Source organism: Rhinolophus sinicus, chromosome 2 (genome assembly GCF_057876585.1).
Source record: "Rhinolophus sinicus isolate RSI-liver-muscle chromosome 2, RSI-T2T, whole genome shotgun sequence".
Classification (NCBI taxonomy): domain Eukaryota; kingdom Metazoa; phylum Chordata; class Mammalia; order Chiroptera; family Rhinolophidae; genus Rhinolophus; species Rhinolophus sinicus.
In genome coordinates, this window is record NC_142502.1 from 156,643,659 (window position 1) to 156,662,078 (window position 18,420).

The 18,420-nt window shown below is 39.3% G+C and overlaps 1 protein-coding gene across 1 annotated transcript in view; it reads left to right on the forward strand.

The window, feature by feature from the left end:
* FSHR (follicle stimulating hormone receptor) overlaps nt 1–18,420 on the forward strand; it is a 157,744-nt gene that overhangs the window by 817 nt on the left and 138,507 nt on the right. The window lies entirely within an intron of this gene.

Sequence of the window (18,420 nt, forward strand, 5' to 3'; positions counted from 1 at the left end):
TTAACAGGAAGTAGACTCCTACTGTGTTTCCCCCAAAATAAGATCTAACCAGAAAATAAGCCCTAGCATGATTTTTCAGGATGACATGCCCAGAATGTAAGCCCTAATGTGTCTTTTGGAGCAAAAATTAATGTAAGACCCAGTCTTATCTTGGGGGAAACACGCTACTAGAGTTGGACAAGAACTTCACCATCATTTCACTGTATTTTGCAAATGCGGTATCTAGGGTCTGGAGAGTCAAACAATTGCCCAAACTCTCACAGTGATTTGAGGCAGAGCCCACAACTAGAAAGCAGGCCTTTGACTCCCAGTCTATTGTCCTTTTCCTGAAATCCCTTGTCTGACTGCGTTAGAGCAAGAGGAAGACAGGACTATTTACTGGTCCAATTCTTGCTTCCCCTGAGAACCGGCAAGTTATGGCTCAGAGAATGGAGACATCCTCAAGTGTTTTCAGTCCAAGTCTCTGTTCTGGAAGCTGGTTTTAACATTGGTCCCCTAAAGCTATGGAGGACTCCTGTTTTCATGCAGAAGGTGGTCATCTTTTCAGTTCCCTGATGACCATATCTACACTCAAACATGTTGGTGCTGTGTTTCAGATTTTTACTTGGGGACAAATGGTCACTTGGTTCGTTCTGCTTGTTACTTTTTCCCTTGACAACACAAGCCGTCAGTTCCCATCCAGAGGCAGCTGCAGCAGCAGGGAAAAAAACTGGCCAGCTCTGTGTTTTGGCTGCCTCAGATGAGACAGTTATTCCTGATTATGGGAAAGAATGTGTCTACACACAGACAGTTCGGTTTATTATGTCCTTATAAACATAGGAGAATGCTGATGTACCTGAGCTCCTGTAAGAAGTCACTTGCTTCTAAGTGGTTTTGCACAATTACTCAACCCCCTCTGAGGCTCAGTTTCCTCACTTCTAAAGTAGTTTTAATCCAACCTGGCTGGTTGGATAGCTGTGAACACTAAAAAAATATAGCCCCCACAATACACACATCCATTTCCACCTCTCCTGGCTCTTCTCCACTTCTCATTTTTCCCTGTGGGTCAAGCAGTGCCAACCAGTTACTAAAACAGATCATCCCTAACGAGGTTTAATGTGAGGGTAATACTCCTCTATCCAAAATGCCTTTCTATGCTAGACTGTGCTTTCTGATATCTTTTTTACAAGAGAGATTCATTCTGCATTGAAAACAGGAAGGGAGGGAGGGAGGGAGGGAGGGAGGGAGGGAGGGAGGAACAGAAAAGAAGAAAATCCCTTCCCAAACACCAAACCTCAGGAAGTACGAGTATATGTGCATGAGTTAGTATGCGAGAAGCAGGAGTAGAATTAAGACAAACAAACAAAAAAGAATTCATACTAAGATATAAATGACTAAAACATATCTCTGCCCAAGAGCACTTTGCCCCTGAGGAAAGAGATTGTAGGAGAGAGTGTGTTGAACAGAACACCAGGAACAAATTTCACACGCTTGACAAAGGCTAACCCATGGTCATCTCCTTACTTAGGGGTCCATAGCAGAAGACAAAACTGCATAAAACTAAGAAGGGGAAAGAAAGTGCTTGCCTTTTATTGGCATTTTTCTCCACCTGAGGAATGAGTATAGTTGTTTGAGAACTTGGAGGACTAAAGTAGTTCTCTCAGATATCTAATCTTGAGAAGATTCTTTTCTCTACACACTCATTAGTAGGGCATCAGTTAAACCATTCTAGGGTTCAGCTTTGCAATCTTCTCAGCAAGGTGTATTGAGGAAAAGAAGATAAATGTTGCTTTGGCAGTTAGGCTGAAAAAAAAATTATTTGAGGATATTTTTCAGGTCAGTTTGTTAACCACTGAAGAGCAGACAAAATGCCAAGTGAACTAGAACACAGATGTCTTAGAAAGAAAGAACAATTATTTTTGCTTCCTTACAAGGATAGTATCAGGGTTATCTGGAACATTGGCAGAAGGAAGATGAAATGGCTTATTCAACTAAGTATTTCTAATTCAGCTTGCAGTCTCCCAAGTTTGGGTATTGACTTTAATGATGGTCACATCAGGTGTAGGTGAATGGAATAGCCGGGCTTCCGGACTGCAATTGCTTAATCCATCAACATGACAAAGCTTCACTGTTAATCAGGTTCACTGGGGGAAAACCACTCCTAATTTTACCATGTACATTTTTATCCTATCATTCCATCCAGCTATGGCCAAAGATTTCTAATTCCCAACAATCTGCCCATCCTGATATCGATACCAAAAGAACACAAAAGCACCATCAACAGGCTACTGTTTGCTTCATGATTTATACATACTGATTCATTAAAACTTCACAATAGAACTGCAAGTTTGATATGATTTCTCCATTTTTCAAATGAGGCAAACTGAAGAACAGAAAAGTTCAAATAACTTGGGCAGAGTCACCCCTGCAGCTCCTCAGTGACAGAGCTGGGATCCAAACTTGAGCCTGTTTATCTCTCCTCTGCGTGTTGGGCACAATGAAAGGCTTCTGACTTTCCTTTCATTTCTTCCTCTAAAAAGTGTCATTCTGAATTTTTACCAGAAGTCAACAAATTTTTTCTATAAAGCATCAGATAATAAATAATAAATACGTTAGGCTTTATGGGCTATTCAATCTCTGCTGCAACTATTCATCTCTGCCATAGTTGTAGGAAAGTTGCCACAGACAAAATAGAAATGAATTAGCATGGCTGCATTGCAACAAAACTTTATTTATGGACACAAATTTAAATTTCATATGATTTTCACATGCCACAAAGTATCATCTTCTTTCGATTTTTTTTTTCCTCTATCACGTGAAAAGGTGAAAAACATTCTTAGCTCATGGGTCCACATTCTTAGCTCTGGGCAGGCCACATTTGGCCCACAGGCTGTAATTGCCCACTTCTGATTTAGACTACAGCTAAGATTAAATATTACCATTTAAGTAGGATTTAGGAAGCCTGAGACAACATGGCACCAAGGAGAAAGTACTAAACTAGGTGAGCAGGGTCAGGAATGGAGGGAATTCTAAGGTAATATTCACAGATGGGCCTTTCATTGCTTCTGACAAGTCAGAGATGCTAGAGTGTAACCCCAGAGACCTAAGTTCCCAGAAGACCTAAGTTCAAACCCAAGCTATGGCATTTTTTTTGCTTTATCATGTGGGCTCTTGGCTGTACAGTGTGTGTTTTACAGAGTTGCTCTGAGGATTAAGTGTAAATAAAACACCAAGCACAAAGTCTCTCAGGTGGTGATGATGGTGGTGGTGGTGGTGGTGGTGGTGGTTGCTGTTTTAATCTGTAAAATACTAGGAAAAAAACACTTACCACAGAGGGTATTCATGATGATCAAATGACTCAATAGATACAGAAATGCTTTGGAAAATCTATATAAAGATCTTTACAACTCTGAGAGAGTTTATAGACTCCCATTTACTTAAGAATAATCTCCTCCTCCTTTCAGTGGCTGGAGCACCAACTCTGTGCATTTTCTTTCTAAGAAAATGTATTCCTTCAGGCTTTCAATATCTGTCAAGGACTCGGGGAGCAGGTTTCGTTCTGACGAGTCAAAGGAATTTTGATTTCTAACTTACTCGAGAAACTCAGCTTAAGCTGGAGGCAGCCAATGAATCTAGACAGGACCCTTTGATGTCTCTTTGTTCTTCCTGGAGGTAGAATTTCCAAGGAAAATGTGAATACCTAATTCAAAATCTGAAATTTTAACTCTAAGTGAGAATATGGATAGAACTATCTTTTTATTCAGCAGGGTTAGAAGACCACAGTACTAAAAGGAGAAAGAGGTTCATTGATGACCATTCTAGGCATAGGGAGATCTTTACTGAGATTATATTGTAAACTGCCTGTACTGACCCCTCTCCTTATGGCAACTTCCTGTATCGCATTGCTATCTCAACTGACCACCACATATTTCTAATTATCTAATTATATTTTTCCATTTTTATTTTCTTCCTTTGCTTTATATTCCTTGTTTTGCTATCTTGATTTAGATCATTCTTAATATTCTATTACCATAGATTATTATTTAGTTAGGATCTCTAATGTGTGTCTAGCTTAGTCTTCCTTAGTGGGTCCTTAGTTCTGAGGGATGTATCAGTGACCACTCCATCTTTATTTAATCTGAACCCTGGTGTAATTATGTGCCAAAAGGGAAGCCTCTGCTATACCAATAAGCTCTGTGATCTCCAAGAGGGAAATAGAGTATATGATGTTTGCAGACATGTTTGATTGTGGAAGCTTTTCCTCTAAGAGCATCTTCGAAGATTAATATTCTCCAGAACATACTTTGGGAAAAGCTGATCCAACTGTGGTCTACCAACCCCAGCCACCAGAACAAATCCCTTCTAAAGTCTGAAGTGCATCCCAGACTTCCTGATTCCCAAGTCCGTGCTCAAAACAGCTAGAGATGGACTCTTGGCTTGACTTTCATTTCTTTGTGGCTGAGGAGTGTCTGTTGAAGAATGGGCTGTGTTCTCAGGAAGAAGATAGTTCTGAAGCTCAGAGTATAGCCATGAGGGAACTAGGTGTTACTTGTTCTGACATAATGAAAGGGAAGACAAGACAATGGATTATAAAACTGCTAAAACCTCTCCTGACTTCCTCATTTGTTGAATACTGATAGTTTAATTGTCCTCATCATGTAGGTTTCACTTCCTGATTGTCCATATCTAATCAGTTTCACAAAATCCCTTCAAACTGCTACTAGCAGCAATTCTCTTTTTCATTGCCATCATCTTTGTTTGGGTCCCAAACATCTAAAGCCTGGATTAATAACTTCCATACTGATCTCATTCCTACCAATCTCTCTTCTCCAAACCTGCCTGCACACCATAATTCCATCTTTCTCCATAAAATATCACTGCCATTATGTTATGATTCCCAAGGTTGAAATCATTCAGTGGCTCACCTTTTTCACTTTGCCTCTCACCATTCTCCAACAGGAGCCAACTACTCTGCAATGCTGATAAAGACTTGCTCTTAAGCTCAGTGTACATTTCTTCCTCCCTGTGTCTTTATGTTATGCCTACTACTTATACTATCCTCAATGTCTTCTTTCCCTCTTCAAATCCAACCTACTTATCATAGTCTTGCTCAAGGATTGCCTCTTTCATGAAGTCTTCCCTGACCACTCCATCTTTATTTAATCTGAACCCTGGTGTAATTCATTGCACAATCTTGCTTAACACTTAATTTTTCATGTGTGTCTTATTTCCTCAACAGCAGTGAAAATTTCCTTTATATTCCTTGTTGTGCCTAGTTCAATGCAATGTATGTTCTAGGCCCTGAATTACATGTAGAACAAATGATACAATAAATAATGGGGAATTACATCTGTTCATTTGTTCTGCTCCTCAGTATTGAAGAAAAGATTCTTATAAAAGATGATTATGGCTCTCCCTGTGGTAAACTACTATAAGATTTGATAGTTTCCTTGCTTTTGTATGTGTTTGTTTTAAGAAACTGCCTGTATGTCATTCGAGAATCCATTAATTTACTCAGCAAGAGAGATACACAGACTTGAAACAAGGTCTCCCTAAGTTAAAAGTTGAATATTCTATATTCTAGGCTTAAGTAATAATACCTTCCTCTTTATACCTAAAAAGAATATTGAAAGGATGAATGAAATTGCCTAAATAAAATCACTTTGAACCAGGCAGAAATGTTAAAAGAAATATAATTTTTGTCAATTAAAATTCCAAAGCTTGAATGTTAGGTTTCCTGTGTTACCTAGATGTGCTTTGATTGTTGTGGTTCCATCTGGATATCAAAACCAAACACCCCCCTGTGCAGGTTGCCTGGGGTGCTATGTCTGGAGACTCCTAGTGCCTTAGTTAGCTATTTCTTTAAAAGAAACACACACCACAGTTTTCGTGCTAATGCATACATAATCCTTTCTCTCTAAACAAACTCCTGCACCTACTTTGGTGAGAAGTTATATATCTATGTCCAACATTTGGAATTTAATTGGGGTGGGGGTAAGGGAGCTTTATATTTCCTACAAAGGAATCAGAAAAATAACTGAAGGAATAGCTATAGAATTCAGTACTTTGAAAGGGAAAAGGTTGGAATTATAGTTCAGGGAAAGAATCCTTTAAAGTAGAAGATGAACTCTACCCTGAGAATTGGCTAAGAGCTATAATTTACAGAATCGTTACCAGCAATTGAAAAGTAAGGGATTGATATCTCAGAACTGCACTTCCTTGGGGATGATAAAATCCCCTTCTTTACCTAAAGGTGAGTGCTGTCCTTCCTCACCCAAGTCCTCGACCAAAGAAGCCTAAGCTTCAAAAGCAGGACATCTTGGCCACAAATGGAAAATCCATTTAATTTTTGATTATTCTTCTCCAAAGCCACTGATTAGGTTATCCAGTCACTGTGCTTGACTACTCTCTTTTTTTTTAAATGCTGTTAGATTTAGACTCTCCAGTTTAGCTTTATTTAGACTAGATTCTATACCCCACAAGGTCAACTAGGAAAGAGAGCACACAAATAGTTTTAATTGCTTAGGATCTGATTATAATGATATTTGGATGTTTGTTCTTAATCTGACCTCTCCCTAAAGTGTCTCAGAGGATGTATTGTGTCTCTGACCTGAACATGCCATCACCTTGTTCTTTCATATGTATTATGCCAACTGATCTGAAAATCTTTAAGGGACCTGCAAACAACATTTGAATAAAGCAACCAGATTCTTGGCATAGACTTAAACTCGATTATATTTTTCATCTTATAAGTGGCTTGAGTCCACTCTCTTTCATCCATTCTCCCAGACCTTTCTCAGCAAGAGCCTGCACAGAGCCAGCACAGATTCCTGTGTCAGAAATAGCGGAAAATACACAGCATGAGCCAATTTTTGTATTTCCTTAATGCTAAGCTTAATGAAAACCTCTAAGAAATAGGAACCCAAGAAGTTCAGCTAACTTTCAATGAAACAGAAAGATCAGTTGAGGACCTAAGAGAGAAAATTCATCAGTAGCTAGGTGAAAGTCTGAAGTAAAATGATGCTAAGGTTTCCTTCAATTCTAAAAGGCTTTGACTTTACAAACATCTTCAAGCACCAATCTTCGAAAACCAATAGGCTTTTTCTAAACCTCAGAGTCCAGAACATGTGCAATTCCTAAACTTCTACGATTTCAGGTGTGGGACTTGGGAAGGAGGCTGGTGAGGAGGGTTCCCTTAGTCTTAATAGGCAGTTCTGTTATTTTGAAATGCAGCACAGAAAACCTCCTTACAGTCTCTCTCTCTCTCTCTCTCTCTCTCTCTCTCTCTCTCTCTCTCTCTCTCTCTCTCTCTCGTTATTTGCAGTTTGCCAAGGGGTTTTACACAAATAATTTTTGAGGGATCCCAGCTCCTACATTGACTAAATAAATGAAGGCTGATGGGCGCTCATGGAACACTTCATCCAGAATCCTCCTGGAATAAGGACATAAAAAAGAAAGTCCCCTTATATGGAAGAACCAAAGCCTTAAGCACTAGATTTTTAGGAGTGGCCCCAATTTAAAATATTCTGTCCCTTCTAAGAAAGTCTACTGAATTTTCCATCAGAAGATAGGATCACATCCCTAGAAGATAGGATTGCCTCTACTTGGGCTTTCCTCATCATCTCATGGTAACAGCTTCTGAATTGGTCTCTGTGCTTGCCATTTTCTACCCTCCCAGCTCCCTGCTCTGAGCTCTGGCTCTGGTTTAATTCCTGTGTGGGGCCCAATGCCCAGATCCAGGACCAAAGTACCACGTTTGACATTAAGATCCTCCATATTTGGGCTTCAAGTTAACTCTCCTGTCCTCTCTCAACTTCCATTTTCTCAACTCTTTGCTCTATGCACTGTTTTCTATTCCCCAGCTCCTAAATACATTATATTCCTCTACCCAAATACTAGTATTTTCTCCAACCTGAAAACCCTTTTCCTACTCCAATACTGTTCAGTTTTTAAAGCCAACGATGCTCATTTTTTATGAAGTTTCTCTCAACAGCAAGTATTTATCCATTATATTTGTACAAGGCATCATACTGGGCACTTGGTAGAGAAGAATCACTAGGAGAGACACAATATCTGCTCTCACAGAGTTGCTAAAACAGAAGGACATCAAACAAGTAATGATAATAATGTTTGTCCTCACTTTAACCCACAACAATCAAAATGAGTCATTATCAAAACCACTCATTTGACAATTAATTGCAAGTTGCTTTGCGCATTCTGAAATTGTAAATTATGAGAGCTGAAAGAGATGGATGTTTAGTAAAAGCCAATGAGAAGATGCTTGCTTGCTTGATGCCAGGAGAACGTTGATGAGAAGACAGGTATCTGCCTGCTCCATTTAGATCTGCTCGTCTGACCACCCGCAGTTGATTTCAGGAGATATACAGGGTCACTTCCAGAATACCCCATTCTTTAAAAGGTCAGAAAATCCCTGCTCTATTTTACAAAGAGAACACCAGTGTCATATAAAATAGAATGACAAGTGAACATCAGCAAATTTATGATAGGGTTTAACTGGCAGATGTCCTATTGTTCATGTTTGACTAGAAGTTTTCAAATTATGAAGATACAACGGACTGAATCATTTCAATTGGGATACAAGAGAATGTCACAGAAGGCAGAAGCACCAAAAGGGGAAACTTAGGCTGTGCTGTTTCTTTGCCAACCTCATATTTTTTCCTAAAGCTGCTTGCATTCATGAATACTATGACACGGATATCGGGGAGGAGTGAGTAAAAGGAGTCACCTGTCAGTGGGCTGCACATGCTGGCCTCCCCCACAGCAGTGTTCTCTCTGAAAGCTGGTGATCACACCATCGTCCTTAACAAAGCCCAGGCAGCTCCTCTGAGAATGACACGCCTGAAGATTGTCTATTTACTTATCAGCAATTTCCCTTTGTTCTAAATTTCAAACTACTGTATTGTATATGGCTATGTTTAGAATAGAACAAACTGATGTTTGTGAGATGGGAGGGAGGTTGGGGGATTGGAGAGAAGGTGAAGGGATTAGAAAGTACAAATTGGTAGTCACAAAATAGTCATGGGGATGTGAAATACAGTCTGGGGAATATAATCAGTAATGTTGTGAAGACTACGTAGGGTGTTAGATGGGTACTGGACTTATCGGTGGGATCACTTCATAGACTGTGGAGATGCCTGACCACTGCGCTGTACACCTGAAGCTGAAGTAGAGTAATATTGGATGTCAACTATAATTAGTGTGTGTGTGTGTGTGTGTGTGTGTGTGTGTGTGTGGTTACGAGATGTAAAGTACCGCATAGGGAATATAGTCAATGGTATTGTAATAGCCACATATAATGTCAGAGGGGTTGTAGGCTTAGGAGGCGGTTATCACTTTGTGAGGGGTGTAAATGTTGAATTATGTTGCTTTGTACACCTGAAACTAATATTAAAAAAGGAGAAAATTTGGAAAAAAAATAAAGACAAACGAATTGAGTGCAAAAGAATGATCACTCTCCATTATCAGGTCACAGCCTGAGCAAGTATCAGCAGTCAGCCCCAAACCCTTCCCACTGCCTTATGCCCACGGACTAATTCCTGATCAGGGCAGGAAGGGAAGAAACCTTTATTTAACTGATATTTGTTTTGTAGGCAAGTAGTGCTACATTTCTGTAAGTAAATACATTGGTGGGGTGGAGGGTGAGGGGGACAGCAGAAAATGCAACAAGAAACATTCTTTACATTTAGAAAACAAGCTGAAAAGGCAATGAAAGCAAATATGAGAATTATGGGAACAGTAAAGAGGTCATCTGGAATCTTGCATACAGTAGCAAAATTGTTTATAAGGCCTCCAATTGTGAAAATCTGAGTTCCGTCGATAAGAACATATAGTCTTGGAATGGTATCTAATTCCCCCAAAACAGATACTAGAGACAAGAAGAAAGAGAACAAACAGTTATGATAGCTAGATAGGAAAATTACAAAGTAGCTCCGGATGCAGAATACTTGGGTAAGATACAGGAGGAAGAAAAGCAAAAACAACAGAAGCTATAAATAAAAGAAACAGCAGCGCCATTGTGTTGGTGAATCATGATGTCAGTATCTAGACCTTTCCACTTGGGCTGGTCAAACTCCCTGGAGAAAGTTCTTCCAAGAATCCTATGTGGAGGGTGAAGCCCTAACTGCCAGCTTTCTGGTGGCCGGGGAAAAGGGCTGGAGGGGTTCTCAGCCTCCAGCATCCATAAGTGGTCCCTGGTTTCCTCCAGTGCAGAAACTCTGTTTTGCTCTCTTTAACAAGTAAAATCTTTGGTGGTTTGCTCAGGTGGGGAGGAGCACTTGCCTGACTGCTCCAAGTGAGAAATACGAGTGCCTCTTAAACTTTCCTCTTTATTTTGGCCACCTCGCCCTATCTCCTGACCACTCCCACTTCCAGGAACACCAGTACCTCAGATTCAGGAGTGTTTCAGGGGTTGTGCAGTGTAAATCACATTGGCTTAGGATTCCATTCTCTGGAGTCTGCCAAGTCAGCACTTCTCAGACTTTAACGTGCAAGCAAATCAGAGGACTATATTGGGAAAACACAGATTCTAATTCAGTAAGTCTGGGGTGGAGCCTGAGATTCTACATTCCTAACCAGCTCCAGGAGATGCTAGCAGTACTGGTTCCAGACCCACACTCATCCATGATCTTTACAATCCTAAAATTCTGTTCTTGTTCCTCTGTCCTTGTGGTTTTATGCAAAAAAAAAAAAAAAAAAAAAAAAAAAAATCCCCCTGTCTTCTCAGTGGGGTTTCAAGAAGAAACAAATAGTTACTTAGCTATGTGTTTACTATGCCATCTCTGCCATCTCTTCCCGGGAAACTTCATTCATTATTCAACCCATTCAATCTGGCTCTCTTCCCATTGTTCCACTGAACATTTTCTTGTTACAGGTATCAATAAACTTCTCTATTTTCAGTATGTTTGGTTATTTTTCAAATAAAAGTTTGAATATATAAGAGAAATGCCCACAATTCAGATGCCAGATTCAATGGGCACTTTCTATCCACGTGTTACATGCTTCTCAGGAACAGGCCTCACAGTTGGCCATCTGCCTGCTTGAAACACTGCTCTCTTTTGACTTCCAGCGTCTGTGACACCACACTGGTATTCCTCTCCATCTCATGCCAGACTTTGGTCATCTCTGCTGAGATCTCTACTGCTCCCCACTCTCTAAAGGTTGGAGTTCCCCAGGCTTCAACCAGACCCTCTTTTCTCACGCATCTATACTCTTTCTATGATCTCATCCAGTCCCATGGCTTTAAGAGCCATGTACATTCAAAATGTATGTGCCGACTTCTTCATTGAGCCCCAGACAAGTAATACCCAACTGAAACCTGGACATCTCTACTTGGATCCCTTATTGGCATCTCAAAAACCAAATTAAACCAACAAATAGAAAACAGTACATTTAATCTCCCTCCCCTAAACTCCTCTCCCAATCATCATCATCTATATAAAATGCACATATCACCAACCTCTCACCCCCAAATCCAATCTAACACCAAGTGCTGGGAATTTAACCCCTAAAATATAGCTCAAATGTCTCCACTTCTTATCTTTCCTATTATCACCCTAGCTTAAACCACCACCGTCTCTCACCCAGGCCACTGCAATAGTATCCAATGCTTCCATCCCAATTCCATTTAAATCCATCCCCAATGCAGCAGCTAGAGAGACTTGTAAAAAGACTATGACATACAAGTACTTAGAGTTGCACTTAGAATAAAATATATTCAACGCATGTTTCATGACTACCTACTAGGGCAGGTACTGTTCTAGGTGCTGGAGATCCAGCAATAAGCGAAAGAGACAAGATCTGTTCTCTTGTGCAACTTCTGTGCTTTGCCATGGCTACCAGGCACCCCATTATCTGACCTCTGCCTGCCTTTCCCTAGGCATGGTGTACATTATGTACCACTTATCCATCACCACCATGATCTAGCCACTCTGGACCCTTTCTGTTCTTTAAATACACCAAGCTCTTTCCCACGTTAGGTCTTCTCACTAGCTTTTATTTCTGTCTAGAGTGTTTTCCTCTCTATTTTTCACATGGCCTCTCATCTTTCCAGTCTCTACCCAAATGCCACCTCCTCAGAGATGTCTTCCTTGACTGTTCCATTATAGCAGCACCCTATTGCTCTAACAGATGACCGTTTTCTTCCTTAAACTTACTGCTATTTGAGTTTTTGTGTCTTTTTTTTTTTTTTTTTTTTTGTATGTTTACCTATTTGCTCCCCCCTGCTAGAATCCAGAACTAAACTTTTATGATGGCAAGGATTCTAACATGTAAAATAATTCCTGGTACAGAGTAAATGCCTAACACATACATGAATTGAATGAATGGTCCCTTCAAGCAAATAAGAACTAGAAAATTGAATGTAACAAATATCTATTAAGTCCTACTATATCACCATGCTTTATGGTCTTGCACTCTAGCTATTACCTGTCCTATTTTGGGAAATAAGGAAAACGGAATCAAAGGAAGAATTAGCCTAAAGTCGCTCAGCTTCTCAGTGTAAGAATTAAAATTGAGATGGTTATCTATTTGTCTCCCCCTGCTAGAAGCTAAATCAAAAGTTTTATGATGGCAAGGATTCTAGCATGTAAAGTAACCCCTGGTACAGAGTAAATGCTCAATACACACATGAATTGAATGAATGAGTGAATGAATGAATGGATGAATAAATGAAAGTCCCCTACAAGCAAACAAGAACCAGAAGATTGAATGTGACAAATATTTATTAAGTCCTACTATATCACCATGCTTTATGGTCTTGCACTATAGCTATTACTGTTCCCACTTCGGGAAGTAAGGAAAATTGAATCAAAGGAAGAATTAGCCCAAAGTCACTCAGCTTCTCAGTGTCAAAATTGAAATTGAGATGCTTGATATACCTGATTTAAAAACACCTAGTATTTGTATTAACTGTGAAAAAAAGAGAAAGAAGACCTGAAAATGAGAAAGAGGACCATCTAAGCTTAACATGTACAATGCTGCAGTCATCCAAAATATATATTATCTTGGTTCTCAAATATGGTGGGCTTTATGAGGGCTAACACTGCACCCCTCTCCTGCACCCAGCAGAATTTACTCATTAACTACTCAATAAAGAAGACAGAGACAGACAGAAAGACAGAATATGAGTGAGTGGGGTCAGGCCCAAACAGAAGGAAGACTGAACATGTAAATGTCAATGGTCATTTCCAGTGATAAATTGCAAAACAACCAAAGTTGCCTGATAATGCAAAAGAGCTGTGTGAGTGATATGTGAGCAGGAGGCGGCTGGAAGGGTTGGTTCCAACCATCTGTTGTCCTTTACGCATTTCCTATGAAGATGGTTCCCCAGTAGTAGCTGAGTAGCTGATCTTCTGCAGGTGTGGACTAGGCTTAACAGAAGTGACTGTCATTGAACACAGAACGCTTGATGGAGGCTTGGGATCTCTGTAGATTCTCCCTAAATGGTCCTCATACAATTAGATGAACCATGATGATGGTGTTTCAAAAGCTCAACAGAATTAAAAAAAAAAAAATCCTTATTGATCTAATATGACCTCACAGCCTCTTTTCTAAGATTTCTTTCTAGAGTTGGGGAGATGTACCTCTGTTTTCTCATTTTGGATCAAGGTTGTGATAACTAGTTCACAGCTGCCAATGTTATGATTTGAGAGGCACCAAACTGGCTCAGTTACCCCAAAATATCTCCCCTGTTATTTGTCACAATACCACCAATATAAATTAATCCTCAGAGCTTTAAAGATTTCCCTAATTTCTAAGACTCTGAAGTTGAAATATAAAATCCTCTTGGAGGATAAGTATCTTAAACTTTCAAAGGCGGATCTTAGCATTTTTCAAAGTGTATTCCTCGCAACCCTAGTTTCATAAGACCTTCTAGAAAAATGTAAATTTTTAAAAGGCCTTCCATGATCAAATAGGTTTGGAAAATGCTGCATGCTATACTCCTATTCTAGAGAGTCACAATGCACATAACATATTAAAGGCTCTCAGAGACATTCCAATTTTATATAACCCATAGGTGTTCCACAGAACACACTAGGAAACTCTGATATAGTGAGATGTAGTTAACCAAAAATATGCTTTGGCAAGTGGGTCTCCATATATACCCACAAAAATGAAAGGGTTGAGAAAGTTAGCATGTACAACCCCAAGTATGCGGTAGAAGTATATTTTAGAATTATATGTGGGCCAAGCCTTCAACTGCTTTGTTCTTCAGAGAATTGTTTGCTGGATGAACTTGAGTGAGCATACATTTTCTCCCTCCCCTTACTTGTTTTAGGAATAAGAAATGAGTCCCAGTAAAATGATTTTTCTAAGGTCATGTGAGTAATTAAAGGTATTGTCTATCCTTTATTCCCAAAGCCAAAAATTTTAAATCCTCAATTTCCAAGTTTCTATGGCAGGCTTGGTGATAAAATGAACCTCTCAATTCCCACAAAACACAGGCAACCCCCACCCACCACCTCTACCTCATCTTCTCACACCCAAGGAAACACCTTTCAGATATTATGAGATATTATTGGAATTCCACCACTATTTTTACCTTTGCCAGCTTTATTAAAAATAGCAGCTTTATTGAGATATAATGCATATCATACAATTCACTCATTTAAAGTTTACATTTCAGTGGTTTTTAGTATATTCACAAACCTGTGCAACCATCACCATAGTCAATTTTAAAACATTTTTATCACCTCAAAGTAAAACTCATATCCTTTAGTTATCACTTCCCTACCTACCCATCCTCCACCCAGACATAAGCAACCACTAATCTATTTTCTGTCTCTATCAATTTCTCTATTCTGGACTTTCATATAAATGGAATCACACAATATGAGGTCTTTGTGACTAGCTTCTTTCACTTAGCATATTATGAAGGTTCACTCAAGTTGTACCAGGTATAGATACTTCATTTTTTCGAGGGTTGAAAAATATTCCTTGGTATAGATATACCACATTTTGTTTATCCCTTCATATGTTGATGGACATTTGAATTATTCACCTTTACACTATTATGAATAATGCTGCTTTAAACACTTGTGCAAAAGTTTTTCTGTGGACATATGTTTTCATTCCTCTTGGTATATACCTAGGAGTGGAATAGTTGAGTCATATGGTAACTCTATGTTTAATCCTTGGGGAACCACCGAACTGTTTCCCAAAAGTGGCTTAACCATTTTACGTTCCCATGAACAGTGTGTGAGGCTGCCTATTTCTTCACATCATCTTCAACACTTGTTATCTGACTTTTATATTCTACCCATCTTAATGAGTATGAAGTAGTATCTCACTGTGGCTGTGATTTGCATTTTCTTGATGAGCAAAGATGGTCAGCATCTTTTCATAGGCTTATTGGCATGTCAATTTTTTAATCTTTTCAAAGAATCCACTTTTGGTTTCATTTATTTTCTCTATTTTTTTTTCTAGTTTCTATTTTGTTAATCTCTATTGTAATTTTCTTTATTTTCTTCCATCTGCTCACTTTAGGTTTAGTTTGCTCTGCTTTTTCTAGTGTCTTAAGGTAGAAGGTTAGGTTATTGATTTGAGATCTTTCTTCTTTCTTAATATAAGCATTTACAGCTATAAAATTCCCTATAAGTATTGCCTTAGCTATACCCCATACGTTTTGGTATGTTGTGTTCTGATTTTCATTGATCTCAAAGTATTTTTCCCCTTTTTATTTATTTATTATCCATTGGTCATTTAGCAGCACATTGTTTAATTTTGACATATTTGTGAGTTCCGACTTTTTTTCTGCTATTGACTTCTATCTTTATTCCATTGCAGTTACAGAACAAACTTTTTATCATTTCTCTTTCTCTCTTCTCCTTCTGGTATTCCCATTATGCACATATTGGTGTGCTTAATTTTGTTCCATATTTCTCTGAGGCTCTCTTCATTTTTCTTCATTTTTTTCTCTGCTCTTAGGCTTGCATAATCTCTAATGATCCATTTTTAATATTACTAATTCTTTGTTCTGCAAGTTCAAGTCTACTATGGAGATTCTCTTGTGATGATTATTTTTTATTTTTATTTTGGTTATTGTACTGTTCAACTCCAGAATTTCCATTTGGTTTTTTAAAATAATTTTTATCTCTTTATTGATCTTCTCTATCTGATGCAATATTGTCAGCATACTTTCCTTTATTTCTTTAATCATGCTTTCCTTTACTTCTGTGAACATATTGATAATGACTACTTTGAAATATCTTTCTGTTAAATCTGACATTTGGTCACTCTCACAGACAGTCTCTGTTGCCTGCTTTATTTTTCCAGTGTATAAGTCATATTTTCCTGTTTCTTTGCACACCTCATAATTTTTTGCTGGAAACATTTTAGATAACATATTATAGCCTTCTAGGTATTGGTTCCCCTTCATGACTTGTTACTGTTATTTGTTTATTTATTTAGTGGCTAGCTGAATTATTTTAGTGAAAGCCTCAGACGTTGCTCTCAGAGAGGCACAGTTTTTGATATGCCCAGAGTCACCTTGGAAGGACAGTAGTACTGATACAGTTCTCTTTCATTCTTTTCTTGATCATACCCAGATGTTAAACTTCATGACTTTTGGGCATACTGTGCTGTTTTCAACAACCTCCTGAGGAAATAAATTCCTCTACAAACTAATCCAATCAAATTGTAGCTCCTTTGAAGACATCATTTCTGAGGTCAGTATTTGGTATTTGTTCTAACCCCAGGGGAGCTCCTTCCAGCTGTCTTATTTATCCAGTTCTCTCCTGCAAACCAGCTGGCCTATTACATAGTTATTAGATCCATCGATTGTCATTAGATCCATTAGTCTCCCAATTACCTTTTATCATACCTCTAATGTTCTTAAGAGTGCCCTTAGACTTAAAGCTCTCCATGCGCTGTTGCAAATCAAGTGAGCTCTTTTGGGAAGAGAATACATGTTTATAGTGTCCTTCTTCCCCTAGGCAAGATCTCAGCCAGAGCTCTGGAGCCAGGAGTGCATACAAATGGCAAGCTTCTCTCTAAGACCTTCATTCTCAAAGCTAAGCACTTGGCAGGGGTTAGGGTAATAGCCTGAGATCTTCTCAGTTTGACTCTTCTGTCATGAAACCACCACCTCATATGCTCAGGCAGGAGGGATTGGGACCCTAGTGTTCCCAGCAGGCCACACCCAACATAGAGTTTGTAAGTGCACAAGTGTGGCTTGGTAAGAAGAAAGGAGCCCCCCTCCCAACTGAATTTGCCCAGGACTTAGCCCCAGCACAAGCAGCACCAGGCAGCCTGAGGCAGGATGAGAAAGGCTCAAGCTCTGCTCCTCCTAGGAAGAGAGCCCTCCAGGTGGAACCTGAAAGGAAAGCAAACCCTGTGTTCTTGGCTGCAGCAATCTGGAGTGCAGTCTCTACTTCTCTGAGGTGGGAGGGGAGAGGTAGGCAGTGGTTTGGGTTCAAATACCACAGACTCTTGCCTTTTTCATGGGTTTTCATATATATATATATATATATATATATATATATATATTCAAAGCCTCTGGAAATGGTCCTAAAGGAAAAGGTCCTATATACATATATGTTTCCTTCTTTGTTCTTTCCCTTTAGGACCATTTCCAGAGGCTTTGAATATTTTGTTCATTTGGCTTTGTTTTTCGTTGTTGTTGTTGTTGTTGTTGTTTTTACATAATCTTCACCACAGAGCAGATCAGCATAACTCCTCACACCGTCATGCTGAACCATCATGCTGAACATCAGTCCCAAGGCTGTGTTTTTGACCAGGCAAAGGAGAAGGGGAGTGGGTTGTGGCTGAAAGCGGCAAAGCAGCCTGGTGCTTACAATGATCATTTCTGAAGTTCTTGGTGTGCCCTTGCACAAAGGAGAACAGTTGGGCAAGCCAGGAGGAAATAAATGCAATCACAATGAAGTTTTCATCTCATTTTTTACTCTAATGTTTTTGGGTGCAGTGTTAGTTTTCAATAATTCAGTACGCATTTCCTAAATATCGGTCTGGCGACTGGTAATGGCTCTATCACCTACAAAATAAGGCCACTAACGACTCTTCTTGGCAGGCATAACAGTTTCTTAAACTCTGTCACATGGTAAATAAAACAGGGAAATGGAATTACAACTGAAAAGGTGCTTTCCAGAGCTGCTTTGGTTTGTTAGATCAAAGGAAAAGAATGGGTTTATTTTCTCCTGAGCAGCATAGAGATGAAATGACCTTCTGCCTGTGTACGTACAGTCCTGGCCATTTGACTGAAGTAATTTCAGCAGCAGAGAGCATGCAGTTGTACCAAACGGGAAAGAAGCCAAATGTAATATCAAAATCCTGAGTTCAGCATCTTCACAGAAAAACAATTGAGACCCTAAACAATGTAGTACATCAGGCACAAAGCTACGACAGGCAACACGCCTTTATCGAACACTTACTGTGTGAACAGCCATTTGCTGGGATGTAAGAGCC